This window comes from Manis javanica, chromosome 4, assembly GCF_040802235.1.
Source record: "Manis javanica isolate MJ-LG chromosome 4, MJ_LKY, whole genome shotgun sequence".
Classification (NCBI taxonomy): Eukaryota; Metazoa; Chordata; class Mammalia; order Pholidota; family Manidae; genus Manis; species Manis javanica.
Genome location: NC_133159.1, coordinates 41,522,126 through 41,535,096, shown reverse-complemented (window position 1 = coordinate 41,535,096; position 12,971 = coordinate 41,522,126). Strand labels below are relative to the sequence as shown.

Here is a 12,971-nt window from a genome sequence, read left to right as displayed (position 1 = left end):
GAACTGAATAAGACTCTTTAAACCGAAGTTAATCTAACCCAAAAAAATATTTTAATCAAGCCAATTTTTTGCAGTTATAAATATTTAAGCAAAAATCTTCCAAAACAATACAAGGCTACAGCAGCTAACAAGATAGGTCCTCAAAAATGTTTTCTACAGGAAACCTCCCTAGCCCTCAGGAGCTTCCCATGCTGCACAGGAGGTAAGGCAGGAGGGGTCTTTTAGGTGGTTACCCATGTTAACTGCCTTAATTGATGAACTCAACTGATTGCAATGTAATTTAGTAAACATCTGTAAAGGTCTTATACAAATGACTGGATGTTAAACTGTAAAATGGAAGTCAGTTAACTTTGAACCTAATATGCAGAAATAATAATTTAAAAATCACCAAGAGTACAAGCCCTGTGAGATTTTAGGTGACTTTTCCTCCATTATTATTTACTGAATTGACACAGTGCCTTTCTCTACTTTCCAAATTTTCTACAATAAGCATATTTTTTATGATTTTAAAAGTTTTAGGATTACTTATTAATCCTACAACCTTCACATACATCACAGGAAAACAAGAATAACCTGTAATCACATCATAAACACCCCAATATCTGACTTACAGCATCAAACTAAAGGCACTTTTTTTTTTTTTACATTAACACCAGAACCACTAGACTTCTAAAACTTAGAGTATGTCCCGCTTGCGTCAGGTATCTGTTATTAGGATAGTTAGCACGACTTTTTAAAAATCCTCTTATCATCCATTCTATGGACCTATTTAGGTGGAACATTTTTATACCAAGGACTGAGAGGCATTAAAATATTTACACTCTCTTACTGGGGGAGAAGGGGAAACACACCTCTGTTTGAAAAAAGTATATGTGCGTGTGTTTATAATTGTGTATTCATCTAGGAAACTTACTAAAAAGCTGGAATGGGTCTTTCTCCAAAGCGGACAACGCTTAGATGCAAAATGTAATAGAGGACGGCAGAGATCAGCTACCGGCAGGTGACGAAATTTCACCTCAAATAAGATGCAAAAGGTTGTCTTCAACCCAGTGAGATGGGGGAATGACACTTCACGAGTACTAGGGACTGAGGGCCCCGCACTTTCTGCGCTACAGTTCTCACCCAGAACTCCCCCCTAAACTCCCCCCAACCCTGACTAGGCGGGACTCAGTATCGGGCGCGGAAAAGCTGAGACTGTTTGCAAACAAGCGTCCTATGCCTCCCCCCGGGATATACGTGCAGGGTCCGGGGTAAGAGGCTGCGCTCGGCCCCAACCCGGGGCCAAGCCGAAAGGTGCCAGTGCCTCCTCCAGCCCCACGATCCACACACCGGGCCGCGCCGGAACCGAGGCCGGACAAGCGCTTCCCAGCGGCGCGGGGCCTAGCTGCCCCCCACGCGCCGCCAACCTCCCGCAGAGGGGTCGGGGAGGAAGAGCTGAGGCCCCAGAACCGCCGGGTGGAGGAGGCGCCGCGGCGCAGGACACCCCATCCGCCCGGCCTGAGGGCGGCCACCGGGGCCCTCCCCGGCGGCCGCAGGCCAGAGACCTCGGAACCGCGCCGCGCCACACTCACCTCCAGCAGCGGCGGCCGCTGCCTCAGCATGGCCGGGGGGGGCCGTCCCTGAGCCGACAGCCTCCTCCTGAGGGCACCGGCGCGGACCCAGGCGCCGCCGCGAATCCTCCCACTCCTGAAGGGGCTGTGGTCGCCGCTGCTACTGAGGCCCAGCGCCCGCCGAGCCGCATCGGGCTCCCGGGCCGCCGCAACCACACGGATCCCGGAGGAGCGCCGCCGAGCCGGGGCCGGGGGGCGCAAGGCTGCGGCGGGACGACCGAGGTGCTGCAGGCGAGGATCCTCGGCGAAGCCTCCAGCGTCGCCGTGGCCGCTCCTGCCGCCGGCGCCGCTGGGCCACAGCGCCCCCTGGACCTCACGCCCGGCAACGGCGCCGGGACTGCGGCGGCCGCCTAGGCACAAGCCGCAGGGAACGCGAGCGACCGCAGCTTGGGGATGGCGGGGGCCTAGCGCTCCCCGAGCCGCCTTTGGCCCCCGGCCCGTCCCCGACAACGCCTCCCGGGAGCCGGAAGCCCCTCGGTCCCCACGAGCCTTAGCGGGTGCACCCCCTACTCCCCAGTCCTCAGGCCCTGAGCACCTTTGCAGCTTTTCCTTCTCTCCAGAAGTATGCGAACGTTCTGTCATTCGGACACTCACCTGAGAGCAGGAGTGTGAGGGAATTTCATCAGTTTCAACTGTGAGGTTGGGATTGGGGAGGGGGGGGTCCCTTCTCGCTTCAGTGTGCCTGGGTGTAAGAAAGTGACCCGGAACCAACCTTTTTACACACACACACACACACACACACACACACACACAATCCTCTCCTCTCACAATAAATATTCTCTCAATAAACAGATGAAGGAATATAGTCTTGGATCTACTGTCCAAATCATTACAGAAATTTCCTGCAGATACCAAACCCCTAAACCCCCACTCCACCCCAAAATAGAAAAAAACATTAACTTGCCGAGCAAGCATAGCCAATGTATTGTCCTGAAATTCATAAACAAAGGTAAAAAAGAACCGTCTTTTCTAACTAACCCCCTCCTCCACACCACCTCTACTCTTCCAACACTACCCGCCCCCATCCCTGCCAAATCCCACGTCAGGCTCTGAAGGAAGTTGTTATATTGCAAGAGCTATGGAGTCATTTTTACAGATACCCCATATTCGATCCCATTCCAACTCTAGAGTGCAAACATCAGAACCAAAAACATTAGAAACAGACTCTCAGATGGGAAGTAGGGAATGAAATTCGCCAAACCCTCTGGTTCCAAATTTTTCCACATACATTATTTTATCCTAGAAGTGGTAAGTAGAATGAGCAGGGACTTTGGTGGCAGTCAGATCCCGATATTTCCAATTCCAGCTCTGTCAGGGTTGGCTTTATGATCCTGGGCGAGTTATGTAGTATTTAGGAACCTCGGTTTTCTAATGCCTACCTTGCCGGTTGTTGTGAAGATTGGAGATAGTTTATGTAAAGGAAGCAACCCATAGAAGGTACTCAATAAATGTTAGTTCCAATTATTGTTGGTTCCAAAACACCCTCTCAGTCTTTCTTAGACTCAAGATTGTTCCCATCTGTTTTTCGTTCTCTCAGTCTGTGTGTATGTGTGTATCTTTTTCTCTTAGTCTGTGTGTGTGTGTAGATGGATGCATCATTCTTCACTATACTTGGTCTGGGTAAAATCCCCCTAAATTTCTCTAGTGGATTTATGCAACATCCCTCCACTGAAGAATAATAGAATAATAGAACCTAACACACTGGATCTTATGACATTCTGTTGTACAGCAGATTCAGCATAGAACCAGTATATTTTTCTGTATAAAAAAAATTATCAGGCGGTCTCACCTTACCTTAGGTTATGTCCTAAAAATAATAAAGGTTAATGAGAAAATTACATAAGGTCTCTGGGAACTTACAAATAATAATTGAGCAGCCACCTTAGAGAAAATATAACCTAACAGCTCTCTTCCAATCAATGAAAGCTGTTGCTATACAATCCTGAGTGTGCCTTCATCACCTACTTCTGAGTCATATTACAAAAAAAATCACTATCGCCTGTTGATAACAAGAGAAACTGGAGCTCAGAGGGAAACTATGATTCATCCTCTCAACGGCTCTGTGAATTAAGTACTATACTACCACCATTTTACATGTGAAATACATTTAAGCTAAAGAAAAGCGGGAAGTAGACCCTGAGATTCCTTCAGTATCCAATCAGATGCAGTAACAGTTCTTTCTGCAATATTCAGAAAAGGCTGCAGGAGTGAGTTACTGCTGCTAAAAATTTCAATCCAGAGAAATGGGTCCTTTAATTTAGGTTATTTGGCAACCTAACATTAGCATTGTGCTTTCCAAGCCTAGTTCGCTACCACCACAGGAAATCTGCATTTGTTTATGAATAATCATGCTACCCAGGGTGTAGCTACTACATGAAGATGATTCATTTGTTCCCAGAAAGTTTCCTCTTGCTTCACACTCTCTCCCTTTCTATTCAAATTATGGTTGCTGAAAAAGGCTGCCTTTATCATCACTACCACTTCTCTGTGGTCCACTTTAAATCCTTTCATCTAAAATTTCTTTCCATTATTTTTCCTACCCAGTTTTCTCTCTGCTCCTGAAATGTCTCTCAACTGTTTTTCTCTCCTCTGCTGTAAACCTTTTTTTCATTTTAATCTACCTTGACCTGCTATCATTTGATTTGGTTACGCACTCTCAATTTTGTATTGATTTCCACTATTATCCAGTGACTCTAAAATATCCACTTATTCCCACCTGGTACACCTTCCCACCTTTCATATTTATACCATATACATCCCATAGAAAATTAGTATTCTAAGAATGGTTTCTTCAAATAAATTTAAGGTGTAGCCCAGAAACAAAAATTTCTTTGCTTTTCAAAATTTGTTCTTTAAAATTCAGGCCTTTCAAGAAAAAGTATAAAAGGCATACTGATTGAAAACAATTATAGTAAGTGGAAAAGGCATATATACTGTATGACTTATCTTCTTATATGAAATTCTAGAAAAATGCAAAATAATCTATAGTGACAGAAAACATATCAGTGGTTACAAAGGTAGTGGTTGAGGGGAAGAGTACAAAGGAGAACAGAAAACCTCTTGGGGATGATGGATATATTATCCTAATTATGGTGATGTTTTCATAGGTATATACATTGAACACCTTTATAAACGGCACACTTTAAATGTGTCTTCTATTTTTTATACTTTGATAAAGCTGATAAAAGGGGGACTTAACAGAAATAACAAACTAATCAAAAATTTTTAGGTATGAAAAAAGTCCAGGTCTTTTCTTTGTCAATTATATCTCAATAAAGCTGGAAAAAAAATTTCAGTCTTAAAGGATATCTATTTCCTAGTTTGGTGAATGGCACAGGAGTCATCCTACTCTTGTATTTCTTTCCTGGACAATTGGTGACTAAACCTGATAAATCCTACTTCTTGCTTTTATTGAATTTCTCTTCTCTCCAACTCCACTGCTGACACTTTGTTCTAGGGTATACGTGCAATAAATTATAGGTACACTGCATGAAAAGAAGGAAGGCAAGGAGAGAGGAGGGAGGGAGGAGGAATGAATAAATTACATCTGTGTACAAGAGTATATTCTGTAGAAAAGTTTAAAAGAAGGCACAAAACCTTCTCCATGTTGCTAATAATCCCTGTACTTCCCAACCTGTAAGTGCCCATCACAGTGCTGTCACTATCTGTTCACTCATACATCACCCCTATGAGATCATGAGCCCTGTGAGCCAGGTTCAGTGCTTGATTCATCTCTGTGTCTGCACAACCAGTCTCAGCACAGAGTACACCTCAGGGAATGTTAAGCTGAACCTACCCGTGGCTCAGCACCTGATGTGCATCAGGCTAGTGCATCCCAATCACTCTGACTTTTTAGGCCCTCCCTGTTAACTTTCTGGGTCCACCAAAGAGTAACACTTCTCTTCAACAGGTGATTGTGCTACAGCCCAGTACTGCCCCCAGCCTGCCTGCTTGGTGTCCTATGCTCTCCTATGACCCTCTGCAATCATTAGCCACAGCCAGGAGTCAAACCCAGAATTCACAGTTTGTTACCAAATAGGTAAGCCCTGAATCAGGCCGGAAGTCCATAGAGCAGCACAAACTTAAAAAGGAAATAGGGGATGTTTGGGATCTTGTTAGGTCACTTGAGTCATTTAAAAAAGAGAAAAGCAATTACCACTTTAGGAATGAAGTATAAGGAAGTAACCAAATATGTGAACAAAGAAATATACCAAAAGATGTTTGCTATCTATTTTATACTGCACCTTTATAACATAAAAATGTGAGGAAAAGTTAAATAAGTGACTACTGTACCTCCACAATAGAAATATTATATATCCACTAACAACTGTGTTTTGAAGAATTTTAAATGACATCGAAAACTGCTCATGATTATCAAAAACAGTGGCAAGTAAAAAAGACTATTGTATGATCCCAATTATGTTTTGATATATCTCTAAGAAGAATATTGTGCAAAATGTAATATGTTGGTGGGATTTTTTGACTTTTCATTTTCAAATAATTTCCAATTTAAAGAAAAGTTACAAAAATATTATTTAAAAATCCCATATATCTATCACCCATAGGAAACCATATTTGCTTTATTATCCTCTCTTGTGTGTGCATATGTTTTCATTCTCACTCTTTCTTCTATCTCTGCAGAGATATAAATAAATATATATTAGAAAAACTATTGTAATTATCTTCTGATCCACTTATCCATAAATATTTTTCATCAGAACAGTGTACAAATAGAAGTATCAAAACCAGAAACTTAACATTGATACAGCTCTCTGAATATAATCTTATTCAAAGTTTGCCAACTGTCCCACAAATTTTCTTTTATTGAAAAAGAAAATAATTCTTCTTTCTGGTCCAGGATCTGCTACAGGATCACACTCCAGAATAATTTGTCAAATCTCTTAAATTTTCTTTAATCTGGAACAGTTTCTCAGTCTTTGTCTTTCATGATCTTGATTCTTTTAGAGAACACAGGTCATTTATTTTGTAAAACATAATTTGAGTTTGTGTTTCTTCATAATTAGATTCAAGTTAGGCATTTTTGGCAGGAATGCTACAGAATCGATGTCGTGTCCTTCTTAATGCATCAGGATGCATGTGATAGCTGTATGTCCCATCACCGATGATACCAACTTTGTTCACTTGGTTAATTAAGGTGGTATGTGCCATTTTCATCCAGTGTAAAGTATCTGTTTTGCTCTCTGTAATTAAACAATATCTGATGGAGAGATAATTTGAGACCACCTGCAAGTTTTAACATTCATTGATAATTTTTGCTTAAACAATTATGACTACAGTGGTTGTCAGGTGGTAATTTTCTAATTCCATCATTATCATTCCTTCTGCATTTTTTTATTTGTCTTCCTACTGTATAGGAGAGCTTTTTGCTTCTCCCCCATCTATTTATCAGTTTATTGATATACATCAGAAAGAGCTCATCAATTTTTACTTTATGAATTATACATCCATTACCATCAGTATTTATTTTAATGTAAAAATTGTCTCATATCTGGCTGCTTTTATTTTCTTTTATCACCTCATCATCACTTTTTAAATATTTCCCTTGCTTTCTGGCACTACATCTAGGCCCATCTTGTTCTTTCCCAGCCCTAGGCCAGGAATCACCCATTTCTCCTAAAAGCCCTAGTTCCATTTAGTGGAGAATGGTATTTAGAAATCAAGATCTAGGTGGCAGGTATTCTCATTGCCATTAAGTGCCACTGCTTCAAAGTTCTCTCAGTGTGTAGAGCTAGAAAACACATACATCAATTTTATTTGAACATAATTTTTACTTTAAAGACCACAGATAAACTATGGTTATTTGTTGCAGACATCTTCTAGAAAATGAACAAAGTAAGCCCATCAGTTCAAGGAAAACGATTAACAGTATTTCTTGCCAGTAATAAAATTCAAGCTTTCAATAAATACTAAAGTTTTGAAAAACTTGTATTCATTACACCAGGAGCTCGAGAGCTTCCCAAACTTCTTCGAAGAGATGGGTGATGATATTAACAATGTGGAGGGTTTTTTTAAAATTGTGTGATGATTGTGACAATAGTTGGAAGATCTGAATAACTCAATGAACTACTATTTTTTCAAATGTCCACATGCATGATATTACAAAAACATGTGCATTAAATATGCTTTAAAAGTATAACATAGATCAAAGGATTTTAATGGAATAGAGTACAAAAAGTTCATTAATATGGTTTCAGATTCTGCATTGCAGCTAACCTTTAAGAAATTATCACTTGTCAAGTTTTGATGTAGTGTCAAAGAAAATATCCACAAGTATCTGAAATGACTATTAAAATCCTCCTCAGTCTTCTATCTTCATATCTTTAAGGACAAATTTTCTTCATATACATCAGCTAAAACAACATATCCCAATAGATTGAATCCAACTGTCTTCTAGCAGACTGACTTCAAAGAGATTTGCAAAAATGTAAATAATGCCATTCGTCTTCCTGTGTATTTCGTTTTGGAGACCATAGCTATATTTCACTAAAATAAGTTACTTATGTTAACATATAATGAGTTCACTAGTATCACTTTAAATAAATGAATAAATAATTTTTTTAAATGTTTTCTCACTTTTAATTTTTAAGGTGACATATATCAATAGATATAATCCACATAAACTAAATACCTCTGGGGTCCTCAGTAATTTATAAGAGAGTAAAAAGAGCAGGAGCCCAAAATGTCTGAGAACCATTTGTAGTTTATTCAACCATTTGCATTACAAATAGAGTTGAAATGAAATAAGGTTGTGCATTTGTGTTTTTCTTATGTTGTAGATGTATCTTTAAAGTAAATTTTTATAAGCAGGATTTCTGGGTCAAAAGATAAATGTGTATGTAGTTTTACTAGATATCACCAAATTTTCCTTCCATTAGACTGTGCCTCAGTGCTACCATTGTCTGTCTCACCTATAAACACATACTTTCTGTCAAACCTAATAAAATAAGAGATATAACACTTTCAAAACTACATAGTAGGAAAAGCTCTGGAACAAGACAGACCTGGCTTCAAATCCTGAGTAACTACTGGGCATGTACAGAAGGACCTATTTCCTCATCCAAAAAAAAAAAAGAGGCTAATGTCTTCTACATATATAAGGAATTGGCACATCATTAGATGGTACCCATTGTTATCATCTGCATGTCCCTGTGTCAGTAGGAGTAGTAGTCACTGTTGACCTGCAGAGATTCCTGGATTCCTTGAGGGTAAAGAATGAACTATCCTAATTGGAACTGCAGAGGATGTTGACAATAAAAGAATATACAGAGTTGAAAGTCTTCTGAGTTATCTAGGGTGTAAGAAGAGAACAGGTCATCTAAACCAGAAAAGAGGGCTAGAAGCAGATGCTGAAACCAAGGGTACAGAGCCAGGGGTCTAGACGGTGAGAACAGAGAACTGTTCATTAATGCAGTCACTCAGTCAAATACTTATTGAAACACTGGTATGTACTAGGCACTATGTTCTGTAGTAAGCACCTATCTCTGCCTTTAAGGAGTTCAAACTTTACTGGTGGAAGCAAATGAGAAAACAGTCAATTATGATTTTAGGAGGTAAGCACAATGTGCTATAAGAATATAAATTAAGGGCATCTGACCCAAACTTAGAGGATGGACAAGACTTTTAAAGGGAGTGATACCTAAACTGAGACCTGAAGAATAGCTAGGACTTAGCTAGGTTCATTGGGTAGAGAGGCAGGAAGGGAATAGATAGGGAAAGATTGTCTTCCAAGCAGCAGGAATAGAATGTGCAACAGCCCAGAGGCAAGAGAAAGATTGATGTGTCTGAAGAATTGAGAACAGTTTTGACTGAGGCAAAGAGGACGAGGTTGGGGAGCAAATCAGGAAAGGCCTCATAATTCAGATTAGGGACTTTGGATTTTATTTTATTGGTGATTTGAAGCCATCAGAGCTTTTAAGCTGGTCAATGGCATTAACAGGTTTGATTTTAGAAGATTGTTTTGTAGAAAATAGATAACAGGGAACAAGTTTAGAGACAGGGAAGCCATTTATAAGCATCTAATGTAATAACCCAGGCAAAAGTGATAGTGACCTGAATTAGGGTAGAGTAGGGAGAGTGAAGATTTAAGGAGGTAAAATCATCAAACTCATAATTGGATTGGTATGTGAAAAAGAGGGAGAAATCAAATGTGACACTTGGGTTTCTAGTTTGGGCAACTTGGTAGGTAGTCCATGCTATCAAGCAAGGAGACATCAAGATGGAAGGAGCAGGTTTGGGAGAATAAATAATGAGTGCTGTGTCAACATGGTGATAAATTAGGAAACTGAGGTTCAGAGAGGTGAAGTTATTTGTCCAACGTGACTGTGAGTGGCAGAGCTAACACTCCAACCCAGGTCTATCTGACTACAATCTCCCTGTGGCTTCAGCAGCACCACACCTACTCCCACACGCAGAGTGGAAATGTGCATAGATGACCAGGGAGGGGGTAACAACAGGACCATTTATAACGTGAGTGCAATGCCTACAAAAAATCAAATTTGACTGAATAATAACACAAAAGGTTATTTCCATAAGCATAATTATTACTATTAACACTCTGTCCATGATGACTCATGCTGCCATTCTCTTGTCCTAGAAGGAAAATATTAGATACGCTTGATAATGGGGAATGTTTATGATGTTTATCATAAGAATTACAGGTGAGGTAGCATGGCATGTGTGGTACAACATAAAGACCCTGGGTTAGGGACTGGACACCTGAGTTCTAATGATGTAGACATGGACTGGACTGAGGAGGAAAGTTGTTATTTAGGCATTTGAATCTCTGGGTCTTACCTCAGGGTGTGCAATTCAGTCAGGGCTCCTTTAGTCCTCCAGCCTATTCCATACAAGCCACCGTGGTAGAATAAAAGAACCTCTGCTTTGGAGTTAGCAGATCTAAATTCAGTTCACACCTCCACCAATTTGAGGCTATTTGACTGCAGGAAGTCACTTACTCTTTTGTTTTTCTCATGTGTATGGTACATGATTGTAAGAGTTCCCTAGAAAGTGCCAGGTACATGGTAAAAAGATGAGAAAAGCACTCTTCCCCTTGCCTTTCTCATCTTTTTAACCTCAAACATTGCTTCCTAACTCTATCCCTACAGCTCTAGGAAAGAGTTAACTGTTTCCTTATACCCTTTCTTATTTTTTCCAGTGTACATGTATTCTCTCATAATTAGAAAAACAAATAACAAAAAAATAATTGGGATACAAAGTAGACCAGCCAAGTAGTCAGCATTCATTACAACCTGATGACTCACAAGGTTTATTTGATTTGGGCAATCTACATCCCAACTGTACATACGAACAAATAATATAAATTTATGTGTGCATTCTCATGTGAATATGAATTCACCTCAATTTTAGAAACACTGAGCCCTGTCCAGACTCTGCAGAAATACAGAACTGGGGACAAAAATAATGTTTTGCTTAGTTTTGAATGTATTTATGTTATGTGTGTGTGTCCGTGTTTTGGCTGAGGCAAGGAAGGATTCACAGAACTGAGGAATATATGAGCTGAAAGCAATGATGGGCTACAGTCAGCTTGTATTGGTTCATGAGAGCCAATTGTTAAATTTTAAGAAACTTTTTGAGTCAGTTGTAAAACACAGCCATTTAAAAAAGTCAAATTATATGAACTTATAATTAAATTTTATTAAAAGCAGAATTAATAAGTACAGGCAGCCCTTGCTTTGCACAATTCTGAAATGTGCAAATTTTAGTTACCATGGTTTACTTAAATAACATCAGTCCCCCAAAAGCACAATTCAAGTTTCACCTATCACAGTATATTAACTGTTAATAATGCACAAAGTACAAACTTTCTTGCAAGTACAAAGCTATTTCTTCAGTACACAAATCACTATGTAAATAACATATGCACATTGATTGAGGATAAAATATGGCATGAAAGGTGAGACAGAAACCTCATCCCCAAACCAAATATACTTTGAAAATACAGCAAATATAACTAATCCTGAAAGAGCAACAGGAAAGAAGGCTGTGGCAGACTGCCTACACCTGGAGAACAGAGCAGACTTCATGGAAAAAGGTAAAGTACCAAAGCCATGACCTTGTGGAACCCAAGCTCTTCCCCCACCCTAGCTCACAGGGGGGAGGAACAGAAATGGAGCAGGGATGGGGTGGAGGCCTAGGACTGCTGAACGCCCAGCCCTGGAGATCTGCTCTGGAAGCATGAACCTATATTACATGGTGCTCTGAAGATTAGTGGGGGTAGAAAGCTAAGACAGGCAGAATACTTGAAAAGACTGAGATTCTAGCCTCTTGAAGAGAACAGGTATCCACAACCAATAACTCTGGGACAAAAGAAAGGCAGGCAGTCTGAGAGACTTCCTAACAGTGAGAGGGCTGTTAAAGGGGCAAGGATTGCACAGAGCTTGCTGCTCAAGAGAAAGTACAGGTGGACAAAATTGTCCCAGCACACTCAGCCCAGCAGGTTGTGAACTTTCAGGAGCTTCAGGTGCTCCATTCCCCTGGCTGGCAGCATAACTATGAAGACCCCACCACTATAAGCAGCCTGCTACTCCTTCCTCCTGGTGGGCACCAGCTCGGAGACCAGCTGCCCCCACCATTGTGCCAGGCCAACTAGAGGGCAGCCAGGCCTATGGCAGTACAAGTGCATAGCATAGAGGCTCCTCCCTGCATGCTCGGCCCACTGGCCCTGTCAGTGGAGGCATGCACTACAGGTGGGAAGTAGGAAACAGCTCTTTACTCCCGGCAGGTACCAGTACTGCTCCCCTGTGACCCCTATGATTGCTCCAGCGGCTGAGAAGGTCCAGAGAGTAGAGCTTCTGGGCACTAGAGGGTGCCACATACAAATATGAAATGTCAAAGAAACCTGGTTCAAACGAAAATCCCACAAACATCAGAAAGAGGGCCAAGTGAAACTGAACTCACCAATCTTCCTGAAAGAGATTTCAAAATAAAAATCAGAAACATGCTCATGGAGCTACAGTAAAATATTCAAGACCTTAGGGAGGAATTCAAGAATGAGATACAAACATTGAAAAACACAGTATCCAAAATGAAACATACAATGGAGGGATTTAAAAGCAGATTAGATGAAGTAGAGGAGAGGGTAAATGAAATAGAAATTAGAGAACAGTAACACAAGGAAGCTGAGGCACACAGAGAAAAAAGGATCTCTAGGAATGAATGAATATTGAGAGAACTGTGTGACCAATTCAAATGGAACAGTATTTGCATTATAGGGATACTGGAAGAAGAGAGAGAAAAAGGGATAGAAAGTATCTTTGAGGAAGTAATTCCTGAAAACTTCCCCCATCTTGGAAAGGAGGGAGCCTATCAGGCCATGGAGCT

General features: G+C 40.7%; 1 protein-coding gene across 3 annotated transcripts in view; it reads right to left on the bottom strand.

Moving 5' to 3' along the window:
* Positions 1-1,616, bottom strand: part of ZFYVE9 (zinc finger FYVE-type containing 9) — a 230,793-nt gene extending 229,177 nt beyond the window's left edge. For all 3 annotated transcript variants that reach the window (XM_037021848.2, XM_037021850.2, XM_073233939.1), the window contains exon 1: positions 1,572-1,616. The gene's annotated coding sequence lies outside the window, so the exon portion shown is untranslated. The remainder of the gene's footprint in view (positions 1-1,571) is intronic.
* Positions 1,617-12,971: the final 11,355 nt, after the last annotated feature.